Raw genomic sequence first — 11,727 nt, 5'->3', positions numbered from 1 at the left:
CCCCACCCCACCCCACCACCCGCGGATTTTTTTTAAATATTTTCAGTGCTTGTTTTTTCAATTTTTCGGTTTACAGGTTCAAAATTTTGCGAGTTCCAAAGTTATGAGTTTAGAGGTTTATGTGTTTGGAAGCTTGCGGGTTTAGAAATTATAGAGTTTACGGGTTCAAAAATTTGCGGGTTCAAAAGTTTAGCGGTTCAAAAGTTTATCAAATTTATGGGTTAGGAAGGTTGTTGGTTCGAAAGTTTATGGCTTCATATTTATTGTATCTAAATTATTTATGAATTCTCTTGAGAAGTTATTTTCCTTAATTTGCGTACCAAACACCGAAAAATGAGTAAGATTAATACTTGTTTTCCAAGAAAATATTTTTCACGAAAAATATTTTCCGTTATACCAAACACACCCTTAAAGTCGAAGTTGAAAACATAGATTTTGGAACTTGATTGAGCGTGTAGCAGCACCGTATAAAAAAAAATACCCTCTTAGTTCGGATTTCGAGAGTCAAACTTTTAAATTTTGATTGTGAATTCGAACATAGAATCTTTGAGTTTTTTTTTAAATAAAGAGTACATATTTACAAACTACATAAAAAATTATATAAGTAACAATTCAAAATATTTAAAAAAAATATTAAAAAGATCGTGAATAAAAAAAAGGAAGTAATGTCCAACACGAGGTTTAACATGCACATCTTTTGCTCTTGCAAGTCATGCTCGAAACAATTTGAAATATCTTCCTTCTGAGCTTTTATCAAATGATTCACTCTGCAAAGAGATTTGAATATATTGAACCGACGGAGTTGTACAAAAATATTAAAAACGGTTAAATTGAGCTAAATTATGACCAAAATTGAGAAGAGAGACAGAATCGTATACATGCATTCTGGAGAGAAGAAATTGGGAAGAAGAAAATAAAGATATTCTCATTATTCTATTTTCTGAGAAAGAGTACGGATAAATATATAAGTTTTAGTGCCCTCAACTCTCACATGCCCTTCACGTGTAATCTTACTAACTCATTAATAACTTATTTCAACTGCTAATTGTTGCACTCTATTTTGCATGAGTCAAAATAAGATTCAACTAGTGGTTTTCATTTGATGATAAAATAGAGTCACCACCTAATATTTAAATGTATACTAGGGTACCAATTTAATTATTAAAGCTAATCAGTGAGATTTGGGTGAAGATTCTTGTTCTTCTAAGGGGAAGGTGTTAGGCCCCCCAAAATCTACCTAAGGTAGATCCATAGAATTTAGACTAGGCTCAGAGAATTTAGATGTCTATATTACTTAGTCAGTGCTTAAAAGTGTATGGCTTACCTTCTTTTTTTAAACTATTCAATTTTGAGAGAGAGGTAGTGTATATATTTTGAAAAGGTGTAAGTTTTTATTTGAGAGGAATGCCTTTGAAAAATGTTTATACAATTGAAAAGTGTTTAGAAAAAATGAGTTTATAACACTTGCTCTGTTAATAAATGGGGTTGAGTTTTAAAACATTGATTTCGAAAACAAAGTGGTTGTTTGTGTAAAGTAAAACTATTTGGAAAATGGGGTTTAGATATACCTTGAAAATTTGGTTTCAAATCTCATATTCAAATTCAAACTGTTTGAAAGATCTTTAGTTGCAGAAGTGTTTGTTTGAACAACCCACTTTTGGAAATCATTTTTTGGGTTTTCGGTTTCTTCTCGTTTTCAAAAGAGAGGGTTGTTGACTTTGCAAATCTGTCTTAGTTTCAAAACTTCATGAAGATCGTTAGTAAGAATAAAATAGAAGTTGGATAATAGAAGTGACTAACAATTAGGATTAATTACTACTAAGTTGTAGTATCTTGGTTTTTACCTACGTCTTTAGGGCTTGCCTAGGTTATTACTATAGCTCAAAGAAATAAAGTAAAACATTCAAGCAATATCGTCATTTCTGATATACATAAGAATAACAGTAAACTTATAAGAGCTATAAAAGAAAGGGAATGGACTCATAATTTTTGGCTTGAAAGAGATTAGGCATAGCAGACAGCGAAAACAAACAGCATCAGCTCCGATGTCTCCAAGGTTCAGGCAAGCACTTGGGCCTGAGTTCTTTTAGAACTCGGCAAGGCTCGGACACATGCGAAAAAAAGAAAGAAGTTACTAGATATATGGCCCAATGTGGTACTTAAACATAGGTAACACCAATATAAGCCCAAGACAAGACTATGATAATCAATAACAGTTAGGAATGCAAATTAATGTGAAGTCACACAGTAAAGCAAATTACAATGAAACCTTTATTTTTATTTAACACTAAACCTAAAGAGATTAGAAAATGTTAATAGATTAAGGGTTTAAGGTAGAATTCTGTTAATGGCCAAGATACCCTTTGGATCCCTGGCACTTCAAAATTCACAAGGGCCTCAAGGACCCCGAGCAGTGCTTGTGTTAGGGAGAATATCCTAGCCAAAAACTAAATTCTACTCCTAAATACCCCTAACTACTCACACTTACTCTTCCCTACATGTTTAAATGCTAATGAGGCACTCAATGTAAATTTCAATACAACAGTAATGACAACACACAAGGAGATGTACATTTATTATAACAATTGTTTAGAATACTGCAGATAATATCATAAAAGATCATGGTCCATAATACAATGTCATGTACTTTATCAAGCTTGAGAGTACTCAACAAAGTCAGTTATAGGTGCTGGCAAGTAATGAGAACACCAACATGTCAATACCAGAACTCAGAACAAGTGAATCATACAATTCAAAGGAGCATAAGAGATATCATGTGTATTAACCTCACTAATCTTACTGGTAGTTTTATACTTATGAGGATCATTGGTTGTAATCCTGTACTTAATCATGTATACACTTAATGAAAATCTACACACAGACTAGCACTCCACTTCTTAACATTACAACATGATTGAGTACTAAACAACATGGGATTAGACTAGCATTGTCATTATGGTGGTCCAGAATAGTGAAAGTTTTATACTAAGTAATCATGGTTCAATTATAAATTAAGTAGATTAGGTTGTTGTGATGACGTTTAGCAATACCTAATTTAATAGATGATATCCAACCATAACAAGTTCAACTTCAATCATGTTTCTAGGCATGCCTTAAACTAAATAGATAGCAGTAGACAAAAACTTGAATGCAGAGATTTATTAGAACTTAATCTGATTATTTTAAGGCATTATCTCATACAATGAGGCTTACAGATGTGATCAAACAATTATAGGAGCTAATAGAAGACTTTTTTATCGATCTCTCTAGAGTTACAGAATCACAGAAGAATACATTAGAAAAGAAAACAACTCAAGCATTATAAACTGCTATACGTAAATTAAAGTGACAGCTATATACTTAACCTAGGTGTTCATATCCATTCTTTAGTTTATTTTATTATACAAATAACTTCAAGTATAGATCAACAGATAACACTAAAGCAGAATCAATGAGGTGTACATAAAAACCGTAATAGAATAGTCAAAATAAGTGTAAGGAATCATCAAGATTCTTTAGTTAATTACAGAAGTTTGATCATACAAGTTACTTAATTTAGAGCAGTACTCATTATAATCACACAATAAACGATTAGTATCCACTTGAATCTTACAACACCTGGGCATAATAGTTGATTATGAACACATCATGAACAAAGATGGCCAATCGTAAACTAACAACAAAACATTATAAGTTGAAACAATCGGTAAAAGGTAACATAGTAGACATGGTTTTAGCAATTAAAAAGAAAGAGGAAAAGGTCAAGTGCATTGACCTTCTTTTGAGCAGCAAACCAAACAAAGTCTTCCTCAGCCGTTAAGAATCAAGAACTCAAACTCCAACCAATTTGAAGCTCAAAATCCAGAAAGGAAATCAAAACTAGTTAGAAACCCTAGTCTGATTTTACTACTCAAGACTAAATTTATGTTTCTATGTTTGTTAAGTGATTTCGTGTGTCTTCTGTTGTTAGGTGAAAACATTAAAGCTCCTATTTGTAGTGGCATTAAAATGTCTTAGGGTTCAACAGAAATCAAACTGATAGTGGTTGCTTCTCTAAAGGTCTTGGGTTCGTGGCAGAGGAGAATAAGCCTAAATATGCTTGATAGGTAGAAGGTAAGTGGGAATAAGCAATATACTGGAAGATAGGAAAAGAGCAATGAACAGATAGCTTGATTGTAGTGACATAATCACTAAGTCAAACGGGTGGCTTAGATATTCTACTAGGTCTGGTAGAAATTGCCTCCTGATTAGTTTTATGTACTTCATCAACCATAAGAACTGCCTCTTCTTGTTGTTCAGCATGTGACATAATCTGCACCGATTCTTCATGTACATGAGTATCATGGAATTCCAATTTTGTAACTAGATTTATTGAATCTGATGATACTTCAAATTGTATTGGTTTTGTATTACCTTCACTACCTTCAGGATGAGATTGTGGGTCTGACACTGTAGATTGAGGCAACGGTTTTGCAATTGCTGGAGTAAAAGGAGGAATAACAAAATGTTGTTCCTCACATGGTGGAACAGTTGTTGGTTCTCTGAGTAAAAACATGTCTGAAGTATCCTCTAGTTGATTTTCTTTGAAAGGAAACATGAATTCTCTTAAAGTAACATCTATACTGACAAAGAATTATTTATACTCCATATCATATAGTTTATATCCCTTTTGAGTTTTTGAGTAACCAATCAGGACAACCTTTCTTGCTCTGGTTGTAAACTTGTCAGTTCTGGGTAGTCTACTTGCATATCAAAGACAACCAAACACCCTCATATGGTCCAGTTTAGACACCTTTACAAGCAATAATTCATAAAGTGTTTTCCCTTCCAACACAGTTGATGATAGTTTGTTAATAAGATAGACTGCAGTTCTACACAGTCTCCCCAGAATCTAATTGCCATGGAGCTTTGAAACCTTAAAGCTCTAGCTACTTAATTATACGCATATATTTTTTCTCCACTGTCCCATTTTGTTATGGAGTATAGGGACAACTGCTTTGATGTATAATCCCAGCCAGTAATTCATTGCAATTAGCATTAAAGAATTATGTCCCATTGTATGTTCTCAAAAATTTTATATTCATTCCAAACTGATTATTAACTAGAGAAAGGAAAATTTTCAAGACAACAAACACTTCACATTTAGGCTAATCAAGCATATTCAAGTGTATCTACTGTAGTCATCCACAATAGTCACAAAGTAATATTTTCTATCATATGTAGGTTCCCTGTATGGACCCTATACATCTAGATGCATAAGCTGGAAAGGGCTATCTGATTTATTGTTACTATTAGGAAATTTCAGTCTACTATGTTTAGCTAAGGGGCAAATATCACAACTATCCTGAACGCCTTTGTCAATTAGGCTTCCAAGTGATGGTATAAGTTGCATTGCACTGACTTATGGGTGGCCCAATCTCAAATACCATAGTCTCATATTGTTGTCTGCTTGGAAGGTTGTTGCTCCTACTGCAAGCTTTATTCCTTCTTGTAGTATGTACAAACCATCTCTCTCTCTCTCTCTCCCTCTCTCTCTCTCTCTCTCTCTCTCTCTCTCTCTCTCTCTCTCTCTACCAATCCCCACTACCTTGCCATTAAAGAGTCCCTGAAAGACACAAAAATTAGGAAAAAACATGGCCAAGCAAAGAGAGTTCCCTGATTATTTTAGAAACCGACAGTAGATTGAATTTGAACTCTGGTACATGTAGCACATTCTGAAACTTATGATTTCCTATAATCATTGTCTCCTATGCATTTACAATGTGAGTTCTACCACCAGTTGGTACTTGTACTTTACTACTCTTGTGATCTCCTAGATTTTTAACAGATGTTAGTAATTCTCTACAAGGTGAAATGTGATGAGAGGCCCCTGAATCTACAATCCATTCACACGCAAAAGCATTGGATAGTAAAGAGAATATACCTTCCATATTGCTCTTGCAGCCGCTCATACGTAACAACCCGACCGGTCATTTTGAGTATTACAACCCCGTTTCCCTATTTACTGCTCAAATTGGGCTTTACAGTTATTGTGTGACTTGCCAGGGAAATTGGTTCGGGCCCGGTGAGGTTTTGGAATAAATTGGAATACTTAGTTCCAAGGTTTAAAGCTTAAGTTAAAATAGTGACCAAATATCGACTTATGTGTAAATGACCTCGGAATTTAATTCTGATGATTCCAATAGCTCTGTATGGTAATTTTGGACTTAGGAGCATGTCCGAAAAATTATTTAGAGGTCCGTAGTGGAATTAGGCTTGAAATGCCGAAAGTTGAATTTTTGGGAAGTTTGACCGGGGAGGGTTGACTTTTTGATATCGAGGTCGGAATCCGATTATGGAAATTGGAATAGCTTCGTTATGTCATTTATGACTTGTGTGCAAAATTTGAAGTCATTCCGGATTGATTTGATGTATTTCGGCACAAGATATAGAATTTGAAAGTTCAAAGTTCATTAGGCTTGAATTGAGGTGCGATTCGTAGTTTTAGCGTTGTTTGATGTGATTCGAGACTTCGACTAAGTTCGTATGATGTTTTAGGACTTGTTGGTATATTTGGTTGAGGTCCCGATGGGCTCGGGGTGAGTTTCGGACAATTTCTAGGCCATTTTTAGTTGATGGTTTCTGCCTACAGAGGTGTGCATCGCGATCGCGAACATTTGGTCGCGTTCGCGAAGAGAAAACATCAGTTTGGAACCTTGTGAATCGCGATCGCGGAAGCTCTTTCGCGATCACGTAGAACAAAATCTATGTTGCACTAATCCGACTTTGGAAGCATATATCTCGCAATCTATAAGGAATTTAGAGATGATCCAAAAATAAAAGTTGTAGCCCTTTATATCTAGTTTTCAGAAATGTAAACCATTTGTCATTTGGAGTTATGTACAAAAAGTTATGATAGATAAACTATAGGCTATCCTTGAAGAGTTTGGAAATCTCTGTTGCACAGGACTGACTTTGGAAGCTTATATCTAGAAATATGTAAGGAATTGGGAGATGAGAAACAAATAAAAGTTATAGCTCTTTGTGTCTAGTTTTTAGAAAGTGAAACCATTTTCAATTTGGAGTTTTGTACAAAATGTTATGACCATTATACTAGAGGATGTCTGTAAGTGCTGGGAATTTGTTCTTCGCGATCGCAAAGCATTTTCCGCGATCACGAAAGGCAAATTTTGGGCTGAAAAGTTTTGTGGTTCGCGATCGTGAAGAGTAAATTCCTGGACAGAAGATATATTTTAAGGTTTCGGCCATTTTAACACATTTAAAGCTATGGAGCTCGGATTGAAGCGATTTTCACCATATGGATTTGGGTAAGTAATTCTAACTCAGTTTCGGTTAAATTACATGAATTCATTATTATTTTTATCAACAAATTAGTATTTTGGGTTGAAAATAGTAGAAAAATTCATAGACTTTAATTGAGGATTTGAAGGTCGAGTTGTGGTCGGATTTGAGTAATTTTGGTATGGTTGGACTCGTGGTTGAATGGGGGTTCGAATTTTGTGAGTTTTATCGGATTCCGAGACGTGGGCCCTGTCACACCTCTTTTTTTCCTAGGGATAGGCAGCCAAAGGGGTTTTTCCAATTTAAGTGACATTAATCGAAATAAGATTATTTATTAGATTCAGAGTCGCCACTTGGGATAATTTCTGGTGTCCCAAGTCACTGATTTATTTTAAATCCCAAATCAAGGAAATTTGACTCTGTTTTACGGTCCGCGAACACAGAAGACCGGGTAAGGAATTCTGTTAACCCGAGAGAAGGTGTGAGGCACTCTCGGATTTTGTAGTTTTAGCACGGTCGCTTTAATCATACATGACTTAATTAAATTATTTAATTACTTATTTTAGAACCTATATACATTTACCTTTTTACCGCTTTTAAATGCTTGATTATTCGTAATTATAAAATTATCTCAAAACGAGTCAAGCGTACGTGTACTCTTTTTGTTTGGCGCGTCAAGAATCATGTCACGCGTACATGTACACAATTCACAACACTTAATTATTTAAGAAAGCTTGGCCAAAGTCGCGCGAACGCGTACCTTGATTTATTTTAAAAATCGTAATTATGTCACGCGAATATGTACACAATCACGATGATAGATTAAGTCGCGCCTGAAGCATTTTCTATGAATATTCATTTTTTAAATCAACAGAATAAGGCATCCAGCACATAACACCCAAACCATTTAAAGAAGATGAAAAGTAAAGTAAAATACTAGTAGAATAGGGAAATGTGAATTAAAAGCAATAAAAAAAACCATCTAAAGACTACTGCACCCCACCCAATTTTAACTTCTCAAATGTATCATGTGAACCTTTCATTGAGTGAGTTTAAAACTGTCTCCTTTTATATCCTAAAGGCCAAAACTAAATAGGTGACTCAAACAAATTCACCACAATAGGTATCTAAACAAATCTATCAAAACAACAAGATGGCATGGCAATTTAGTGCCCCGGACAGCTAGTAACATTCAAGCACATGAAAATAATTAAATGACAGCAGGCACATAAACAAGACCAAAACCAACACATATTTTAAAGGACTAGAGAATTTCTTTAACCAAATACTACGAAAGAACTTTTAAAAGAACAACTAAAGAATAAAATGTCATGTTGGGCACTCATCTTTAAGAGCTTTGAACCTTTTTGACAAGAGCAAATACTCAAACATTTACACACGAGAAACAAAGCAAGATTAAGCACAAAAAATGGATCAAATGGGCTCCATGACATTTTTGAGTTAGACTCTAAATTCCAACGATCATTTATCAATTTTCAAGCAAAACACAAATTACTCATCATACTTAAGATTTAATGAGGCCAAATATTAAAGAGACGGAGATGACCCTTTTTGTGAAGATTTCAACAAAATCACAGCTACAATCTACTGATTTCCAAAGCTAGCAATGCTAACTTTTCTAGAACCACGAACTCGAAACCGCGAACGAAATCTCGAACTCCGGCTTCACACTAATTGACTTAACTAAATAGTTTTCCAAATGAATAGCTACTCTCAAAGAACAATGATCTTTCTTCTTCTTTTTACTCAATTCTCTTTATTTTTTCCGTCCTCCCCCTTCGGTTCCAAGATGTCAATTATATATAAATGTGTGTGGGTTGTAGTAATTGATGTGAGGAAGTAGTGCTGAGTGGGGGAAGTGGGGAAAGGGACGTGAGGGAGAGGGGAGTTTAAAAAAAAAAAAAAAAAGGGAAGTTAGGAGATTGGAGACGTGAGTGTTTAGGTAGTTTTTGGAGAAATCTTTTACTTCCTTTTTTTTAATAGATTTTTTTGTTCTTTTTGTTTTATATATATATATATATATATATATATATATATATATATATATATATATATATATATATATATATATATATATATATATATATATATATAGAAATAAAGAAAAGATAGTAAATGTAACTAAAAATATTAGCCAACTACTTTGAGACGTAAATATCATATACATAAGAAAACTAAATATTTACACTATAGTTAAATTATACTAACTAAAATACCATAGCTTATTTATTAAAAATTTAATATATATATATATATATATATATATATATCAATTTTCTCAGATAAATTCTACTAAAAGTGAGATAAAAGTTTAAAATATTAATATTAGATCTAAAAGAAATATTTGCACTAAAATAGTATAAAATTCGGGTATGGTCAAAAATTAGTTATTCACAGGCCCCACGGGTGATTTTTGGGGCGTAATTTCGGATTTTACGAAAAATATTAGCGCTTTGATATGGAATTAATTCTTATAAATTAGGTGGACTGTGGACTGAGTCAAATTATTGTGACTAGAATCGAGCCGTTTGGAAGGTGTTACGCGCATAATGGGATTTCTGGAGCATTGTTTAGCTTGCTCGGCATTGGATTTGGCTTGTTCAAGGTAAGTAACTCTTCTAATCTTGGAGTTGAGGGTATGAACCCTGAATATATGTATTTCGTAAATTATTGGGAGGTGACGCACATGCTAGGTGACGAGCGTGTGGGCGTGCACTATAGAAATTGTGACATAATTGTTTATCTAGAGTTTTGTAGTTAAATGATCTTGGCATTTTCCATGCGATTTTATGAGTTAAAGAAATTAAGCTGAAAAACATATAAAATATCATGTTGAGGCTATGTATCAGTATTATTGTGAAATATTTATTTTAAATTGAAAATTTATACTCAGTCATATTCATTTCATTGCTTATCATATCTCAGTCTCTGTTGTTATTTATTGATACATCATATCATTATTTTGGGTTATTCTCATGACATTGTGAGCCATGAAAGAGAGACTGGAGAGATTGATGACTGAGGGAGGCCGAGGGCCTGATTGTGAGGATATTTTTGAGATCGGGTTGCACGCCGCAGCAGGCCATGTTGGCTTTATATATATTATTCTTATTGCACGTGAGTTGGCCGTGCAACACGTGAGTTGGCCGTGCGGATCCTTATATTATTATTGCACGTGAGTTGACCGTGCAGTACGTGAGTTGACCGTGCGGGTCCTTATATTATTATTGCACGTGAGTTGGTCATGCAGCACGTGAGTTGACCGTGCGAATCCAGATATTTATATTATGGCACGTGAGTTATCCGTGCTTATAGCGCTTGGGCTGTAGGAGCCCCTCATGAGTCTGTATACCCCTAGTGAGTGTAGTCGACTATAAACAGGGATCAGACTGCACGCCGCAACAAGTATTGTATAGCATTGAGTGATTGAGTATGCTGAGCATAGTAAGAGAGAATGCGAGACAATGAGATTGAGTATTCTGAGAGTGTGAGTACATGAGTACAATCTCTGAGATACATTGCATTGACATGCACACACGACATATATGCATAGAGATGTATTTTCCTCATGCTGTACGATATCACATTATTCATGATTTCTCACACATGTTGACAGATGGGCATAGTATGCATTTGTTTTACACGGGTTATATGGAAAGAAAATGAAACATATCATTTATTATTGAAAGGATTTTGAGAAAATTATTGATTTCAAACTTATTCATATTTTTGAAAATTTCGGTAAACGATTTGGGTTTTTCACTGATATACTTGAAAGGAAGAACTATTATTTTTGAAATCATGATTTGGACGAGTATTTTATCTTTGAGTTACTTCTGGTATTATTTGCTTTATGTTGTTATGGACTGTTGTGGACTAGTGATTTTGGACCCGACCTTGGTAGAAGCTCGTCACTACTTTCAACCTAAGGCTAGGTTTGTTACTTACTCAGTACATGGGGCCGGTTGTACTGATACTACACTTCTGTACATTGCATACAGATGTTGGCTGTTGTTGTTGATGTGCTCGATGGTTGCATGATTTGAATATGTACTAGCGTTCCTGTTGTAGGTGCCTCTTGTTCATGGTAGCCTTAGATTTATAAAAGTTCTGTTTATGTATTATTCAAACAAACTATGTTATTATTTTATTTCCGCTTAGTATACTCTATTCTTAGAAGCTCATGATTTGTACTACCAGTTATTGAGAAATGTATAAGGTTAAGATAATTATTTACTTAAATTTTTTTAATAATTGTTATTGGAATTGGATAATTGAAAGTTGGCTTACCTAGCGGGTTGGGTTAGGTGTCATCACGACTAGTTAGATTTTGGGTCATGACATCATAGAAGACTTATCAAGCATACTTAGTAGTTGTTGGTATTGTAGCTCTATGAAAAAATGTCCTGCAGATTGTCCTTTAGA

This window comes from Nicotiana tabacum, chromosome 24 (assembly GCF_000715075.1).
Source record: "Nicotiana tabacum cultivar K326 chromosome 24, ASM71507v2, whole genome shotgun sequence".
Classification (NCBI taxonomy): Eukaryota; Viridiplantae; Streptophyta; class Magnoliopsida; order Solanales; family Solanaceae; genus Nicotiana; species Nicotiana tabacum.
Note: the sequence above shows the minus strand (reverse complement) of the source record.